At 53.3% G+C, this 7,500-nt stretch overlaps 2 non-coding genes across 2 annotated transcripts; both read left to right on the forward strand.

Annotated features, from left to right (window-relative positions):
- Positions 1-4,552: 4,552 nt before the first annotated feature.
- Positions 4,553-6,445, forward strand: LOC126328690 (small subunit ribosomal RNA). The gene has a single exon (XR_007561926.1). It is a non-coding gene; the product is annotated as a small subunit ribosomal RNA (ribosomal RNA).
- Positions 6,446-6,814: 369 nt separating this feature from the next.
- On the forward strand, positions 6,815-6,969 carry LOC126328701 (5.8S ribosomal RNA). Its single transcript, XR_007561936.1, has one exon. It is a non-coding gene; the product is annotated as a 5.8S ribosomal RNA (ribosomal RNA).
- Positions 6,970-7,500: the final 531 nt, after the last annotated feature.

The following is a 7,500-nucleotide window of genomic DNA, read 5'->3' on the forward strand; positions in this document are numbered from 1 at the left end:
CCGCCGCACAATGGTGACGGTGACCGCTGCCTGCGGTGGCAACGCTGGGCAGAGTCGATACTCGCCGTGTGGTGGAAGGTAAACATTATGCGGTACATCAGTACTTTCCTAATAGTTCGGTCGTCTCACGGCACTGCTTAGTAAATGATGCAAGGCCACATATAGATGATTTATGCGAATGTCCCTATACGTGCTGTAAGACTGGGCACACAACGTGAATCGCACGTCAGCCACACACTCGAACATGCACCACTCTCGGCCTGCAACGGAGACACACAATACGTAAACATCTGGAATGCGACAATGTCGAGTGCATCCTCTCTGCCACATTGCACCGTCGACACTATGATAACCAGAGCAGTAGGTCCACCTATAAAAGCACAATACCCCACTCCTCCGACAACTACCATTGCTCAGATAAACCAACACCACCAACACACATCCTACACAGAGGGGCACCAAATATCACCCCCCCGCCCTCGTGTTATACCACATGAAAAATTGCAGAAGTGAGAGACACAGACCCGCCAGCCTCTTGCTACAAGCATCGAACCGACGTGACATATCTGACGGTGACTCAGGCATCCGCGTACTGCCACAACTATCCACCCCCCCCCCCCACTCTCTCTCTGCCCCCTTCCCACACAATACCGAATTTAACCAACTTTATCGCTTAACCTAACTGTGGCTGTACCAGATTATCGCTTAACCTAACTGTGGCTGTACCAGATTATCGCTTAACCTAACTGTGGCTGTACCAGATTATCGCTTAACCTAACTGTGGCTGTACCAGATTATCGCTTAACCTAACTGTGGCTGTACCAGATTATCGCTTAACCTAACTGTGGCTGTACCAGATTATCGCTTAACCTAACTGTGGCTGTACCAGATTATCGCTTAACCTAACTGTGGCTGTACCAGATTATCGCTTAACCTAACTGTGGCTGTACCAGATTATCGCTTAACCTAACTGTGGCTGTACCAGATTATCGCTTAACCTAACTGTGGCTGTACCAGATTATCGCTTAACCTAACTGTGGCTGTACCAGATTATCGCTTAACCTAACTGTGGCTGTACCAGATTATCGCTTAACCTAACTGTGGCTGTACCAGATTATCGCTTAACCTAACTGTGGCTGTACCAGATTATCGCTTAACCTAACTGTGGCTGTACCAGATTATCGCTTAACCTAACTGTGGCTGTACCAGATTATCGCTTAACCTAACTGTGGTTGTACCAGATTATCCCTTAACCTAACTCAATTTGTCCCTTAACCTAACTCAATTTGTCCCTTAACCTAACTCAATTTGTCCCTTAACCTAACTCAATTTGTCCCTTAACCTAACTCAATTTGTCCCTTAACCTAACTCAATTTGTCCCTTAACCTAACTCAATTTGTCCCTTAACCTAACTCAATTTGTCCCTTAACCTAACTCAATTTGTCCCTTAACCTAACTCAATTTGTCCCTTAACCTAACTCAATTTGTCCCTTAACCTAACTCAATTTGTCCCTTAACCTAACTCAATTTGTCCCTTAACCTAACCCACGTTGTCCCTTAACCTAACCCACGTTGTCCCTTAACCTAACCCACGTTGTCCCTTAACCTAACCCACGTTGTCCCTTAACCTAACCCACGTTGTCCCTTAACCTAACCCACGTTGTCCCTTAACCTAACCCACGTTGCCCCTTAACGTAACCCACGTTGCCCCTTAACGTAACCCACGTTGTCCCTTAACGTAACCCACGTTGTCCCTTAACGTAACCCACGTTGTCCCTTAACGTAACCCACGTTGTCCCTTAACCTAACCCACGTTGTCCCTTAACCTAACCCACGTTGTCCCTTAACCTAACCCACGTTGTCCCTTAACCTAACCCACGTTGTCCCTTAACCTAACCCACGTTGTCCCTTAACCTAACCCACGTTGTCCCTTAACCTAACCCACGTTGTCCCTTAACCTAACCCACGTTGTCCCTTAACCTAACCCACGTTGTCCCTTAACCTAACCCACGTTGTCCCTTAACCTAACCCACGTTGTCCCTTAACCTAACCCACGTTGTCCCTTAACCTAACCCACGTTGTCCCTTAACCTAACCCACGTTGTCCCTTAACCTAACCCACGTTGTCCCTTAACCTAACCCACGTTGTCCCTTAACCTAACCCACGTTGTCCCTTAACCTAACCCACGTTGTCCCTTAACCTAACCCACGTTGTCCCTTAACGTAACCCACGTTGTCCCTTAACGTAACCCACGTTGTCCCTTAACGTAACCCACGTTGTCCCTTAACGTAACCCACGTTGTCCCTTAACGTAACCCACGTTGTCCCTTAACCTAACCCACGTTGTCCCTTAACCTAACCCACGTTGTCCCTTAACCTAACCCACGTTGTCCCTTAACCTAACCCACGTTGTCCCTTAACCTAACCCACGTTGTCCCTTAACCTAACCCACGTTGTCCCTTAACCTAACCCACGTTGTCCCTTAACCTAACCCACGTTGTCCCTTAACCTAACCCACGTTGTCCCTTAACCTAACCCACGTTGTCCCTTAACCTAACCCACGTTGTCCCTTAACCTAACCCACGTTGTCCCTTAACCTAACCCACGTTGTCCCTTAACCTAACCCACGTTGTCCCTTAACCTAACCCACGTTGTCCCTTAACCTAACCCACGTTGTCCCTTAACCTAACCCACGTTGTCCCTTAACCTAACCCACGTTGTCCCTTAACCTAACCCACGTTGTCCCTTTGCCTAACATAGTTCACTGCTCGGAATCTCTGGTGTCGTTGTTATCCTCATGTAGATGTCTTGCGAGTGTTGCTTACTTTCCACATATTCCCGCTATCCACTGTCAATTGTACTGCAATAGGACTATATCGCCCCCCCCCCCCCCCCTCTGCCCCTCTCTTTGTGTCTCCGTCCTCTCAAGCTGGTCGGTCTGGCGTTTGAGTGTTAAATGAGCCTCGCAGCTGTTCAGTTGCGTTCAGATGTCGACGCCCTCAGTGTACGTCGTGGTATGGTCTGTGTCCATTGTCCGCTGATGTCGTACGCGTAACCCACACGCTGTACCGATCATCGGTAGTTACGTACAGAGTGAAGTAGTGTGATACGTGTGACCGTACGCTGGCTGTGCCCAACGGTGTCGAATCTCAATTTCCATATGTTGTGCTCGATGCTACTTGTCTCGTCTCCCAATAACAGCTAGGTTGCACTGTGGTACGCCGTAGAGGCGTGTGGGAGGAACGTACGAACGCATTGTATGTCACCCTGGGTCGCTGGGGGTGGTGGTGCGGTGAGTCAGGTCAGGTCAGCGTGAGCCGTGTGATGTAGTGACGCGTGTATTCCGACTTTGTCGTATTGCCTCACACAAAGTGCTACCCTGGTGGACCGCGTTCCATATCTGGGACATGCCGCAGATGCCGGTTGACAGTGGATCGCGGAAGGGACATCGCATACGTGCGCGGGCCACCTTCCACGTGTTCTCTTCTGCACATGTCGCAGTGTGTATGTGGTCTGATGTAGCGTGTCGTGACACATGACATCCTGGCATGCAAGAATTGTTGAATTCGCAAATGTAGGTGGACATCTACGTTTACTGCCCAAGATACGCAAATGAACTGGAAATCCGTTGTTGAGCGGTTGTTCACGCTGGAGGTGAATCTGTGATGGCGACGATCGGTACAGCTATTAACCGGTTGTTTCAGCGGTACCCGCCACATCCACACACGTGACTAGGCCCATGTGGGTATGAAGCGATACGCGGCGGTGGCTTGGTGGGACTGTTCCCGGCCGGTGAAGGGGGGCCGCCCGGCGTGTTGGCCGCGCGCTGCGTGGGCGCACGCGCAACAGGCGGCTGGTGGGGGGCGCCGAGTGGCAGGAGCGCCAGCCGACGGGCTCGGCAGGCGGCGCAGCTACGCTGCGGCGCACCCTGCACGCGGCGCCTGGCGGCCAAAGTTGGTTCAGCCGAGCCCGGTGCGAAGCGCGGTGGACATCTGCAGTGTGCTGGTCTGATTGAGGACTGTGTGCGTTGAGGATGCGCCGCCGCCTGGCACTCGGCGCCGCGACGCCGTCTGCTGCTCGGTCGCCCCAGCGGTTCTCGCAGGTGGTTTGTATCGCAGTTGTGCGGACGTGTTGGCGCGTGCGCTGTGCTGGGAGAGTTCGCTTCTGCACCCAAGTGGGGCTTTGCCCTTGTGTGGCGCTGGCGTTGGAGCTGCCGGTCACCATAGGTGGCGCGTGTTGTCTCCCGCCGGCAATGCCACGACAGCACGCTCCCGGGCCTCTGTCGGCAGCGGCAAGCTCAGTTGGGAGCAAGGGTGTTCGCACTAAAACCGTCTACTCGCCTAACTCCGGGCGATTGCGCCTCTCTCGAAACCGACCAAGTACCTAGGACGGCGCTGCGCGCCGCCGGGACCTGAGAGGGTTTCGAGGTGTATCGTGCAGGGGAGCTCGGCCTCCTCCTGTTTGCAGAATAATTGAGCGGACGCTTGCGTGTTCGCGCGGGCCCCCGGGACACACTCCCGGGCGGCCGGCTGCTCAGCTCTAGTTGACGCAGCTCCCTGGTTGATCCTGCCAGTAGTCATATGCTTGTCTCAAAGATTAAGCCATGCATGTCTCAGTACAAGCCGCATTAAGGTGAAACCGCGAATGGCTCATTAAATCAGTTATGGTTCCTTAGATCGTACCCACGTTACTTGGATAACTGTGGTAATTCTAGAGCTAATACATGCAAACAGAGTCCCGACCAGAGATGGAAGGGACGCTTTTATTAGATCAAAACCAATCGGATTGGCTTGTCTGGTCCGTTTGCCTTGGTGACTCTGAATAACTTTGGGCTGATCGCACGGTCCTCGTACCGGCGACGCATCTTTCAAATGTCTGCCTTATCAACTGTCGATGGTAGGTTCTGCGCCTACCATGGTTGTAACGGGTAACGGGGAATCAGGGTTCGATTCCGGAGAGGGAGCCTGAGAAACGGCTACCACATCCAAGGAAGGCAGCAGGCGCGCAAATTACCCACTCCCGGCACGGGGAGGTAGTGACGAAAAATAACGATACGGGACTCATCCGAGGCCCCGTAATCGGAATGAGTACACTTTAAATCCTTTAACGAGTATCTATTGGAGGGCAAGTCTGGTGCCAGCAGCCGCGGTAATTCCAGCTCCAATAGCGTATATTAAAGTTGTTGCGGTTAAAAAGCTCGTAGTTGGATTTGTGTCCCACGCTGTTGGTTCACCGCCCGTCGGTGTTTAACTGGCATGTATCGTGGGACGTCCTGCCGGTGGGGCGAGCCGAAGGGGTGCTTTCGCGTCCCGAGGCGGACCCCGTTTAAATCCTACCAGGGTGCTCTTTGTTGAGTGTCTCGGTGGGCCGGCACGTTTACTTTGAACAAATTAGAGTGCTTAAAGCAGGCAAGCCCGCCTGAATACTGTGTGCATGGAATAATGGAATAGGACCTCGGTTCTATTTTGTTGGTTTTCGGAACCCGAGGTAATGATTAATAGGGACAGGCGGGGGCATTCGTATTGCGACGTTAGAGGTGAAATTCTTGGATCGTCGCAAGACGAACAGAAGCGAAAGCATTTGCCAAGTATGTTTTCATTAATCAAGAACGAAAGTTAGAGGTTCGAAGGCGATCAGATACCGCCCTAGTTCTAACCATAAACGATGCCAGCCAGCGATCCGCCGCAGTTCCTCCGATGACTCGGCGGGCAGCCTCCGGGAAACCAAAGCTTTTGGGTTCCGGGGGAAGTATGGTTGCAAAGCTGAAACTTAAAGGAATTGACGGAAGGGCACCACCAGGAGTGGAGCCTGCGGCTTAATTTGACTCAACACGGGAAACCTCACCAGGCCCGGACACCGGAAGGATTGACAGATTGATAGCTCTTTCTTGATTCGGTGGGTGGTGGTGCATGGCCGTTCTTAGTTGGTGGAGCGATTTGTCTGGTTAATTCCGATAACGAACGAGACTCTAGCCTGCTAACTAGTCGCGTGACATCCTTCGTGCTGTCAGCGATTACTTTTCTTCTTAGAGGGACAGGCGGCTTCTAGCCGCACGAGATTGAGCAATAACAGGTCTGTGATGCCCTTAGATGTTCTGGGCCGCACGCGCGCTACACTGAAGGAATCAGCGTGTCTTCCTAGGCCGAAAGGTCGGGGTAACCCGCTGAACCTCCTTCGTGCTAGGGATTGGGGCTTGCAATTGTTCCCCATGAACGAGGAATTCCCAGTAAGCGCGAGTCATAAGCTCGCGTTGATTACGTCCCTGCCCTTTGTACACACCGCCCGTCGCTACTACCGATTGAATGATTTAGTGAGGTCTTCGGACTGGTACGCGGCATCGACTCTGTCGTTGCCGATGCTACCGGAAAGATGACCAAACTTGATCATTTAGAGGAAGTAAAAGTCGTAACAAGGTTTCCGTAGGTGAACCTGCGGAAGGATCATTACCGACTAGACTGCATGTCTTTCGATGTGCGTGTCGTGTCGTGTCGCGCAACACGCTACCTGTACGGCAGTGGCCGTGCGCCGCGTGCGGAACCACGCGTGCCTCTCAAAACTAGCGGAAGTGTTGTTGTTGTTGTGTGGTACGAGCGCTGAAGCTCTGGAGCGGCTGGCCTGCGGTACCTGGCGCCTGGCGCCGGTTTTGAATGACGTTCGCCCGAGTGCCTGTCCGCCCCGGTGTGGAGCCGTACGACGCCCATCGGCTGTGAGGCCGTTGGACACAAAAAAATAGTGGAACAGGGGCCGTCAGACGCCTCAGTCCCGCAAATGCTGCTGTCTTGAAAGAGACAGTGGGAGACTGAAAAGGAAAAGATCACCCAGGACGGTGGATCACTCGGCTCGTGGGTCGATGAAGAACGCAGCAAATTGCGCGTCGACATGTGAACTGCAGGACACATGAACATCGACGTTTCGAACGCACATTGCGGTCCATGGATTCCGTTCCCGGGCCACGTCTGGCTGAGGGTCGGCTACGTATACTGAAGCGCGCGGCGTTTGTCCCGCTTCGGAGACGTGGGAGTGTCGTGGTCGCCTGTGTGGCCGGCCGCGTCTCCTTAAACGTGCGATGCGCGCCCGTCGCCTGGCGGTTCGCATACCGGTACTTTCTCGGTAGCGTGCACAGCCGGCTGGCGGTGTGGCGTGCGACACCTCGTACAACGACCTCAGAGCAGGCGAGACTACCCGCTGAATTTAAGCATATTACTAAGCGGAGGAAAAGAAACTAACAAGGATTCCCCCAGTAGCGGCGAGCGAACAGGGAAGAGTCCAGCACCGAACCCCGCAGGCTGCCGCCTGTCGTGGCATGTGGTGTTTGGGAGGGTCCACTACCCCGACGCCTCGCGCCGAGCCCAAGTCCAACTTGAATGAGGCCACGGCCCGTAGAGGGTGCCAGGCCCGTAGCGGCCGGTGCGAGCGTCGGCGGGACCTCTCCTTCGAGTCGGGTTGCTTGAGAGTGCAGCTCCAAGTGGGTGGTAAACTCCATCTGAGACTAAATATGACC

Source organism: Schistocerca gregaria, unplaced genomic scaffold, assembly GCF_023897955.1.
Source record: "Schistocerca gregaria isolate iqSchGreg1 unplaced genomic scaffold, iqSchGreg1.2 ptg001137l, whole genome shotgun sequence".
In the NCBI taxonomy this organism is placed as follows: domain Eukaryota; kingdom Metazoa; phylum Arthropoda; class Insecta; order Orthoptera; family Acrididae; genus Schistocerca; species Schistocerca gregaria.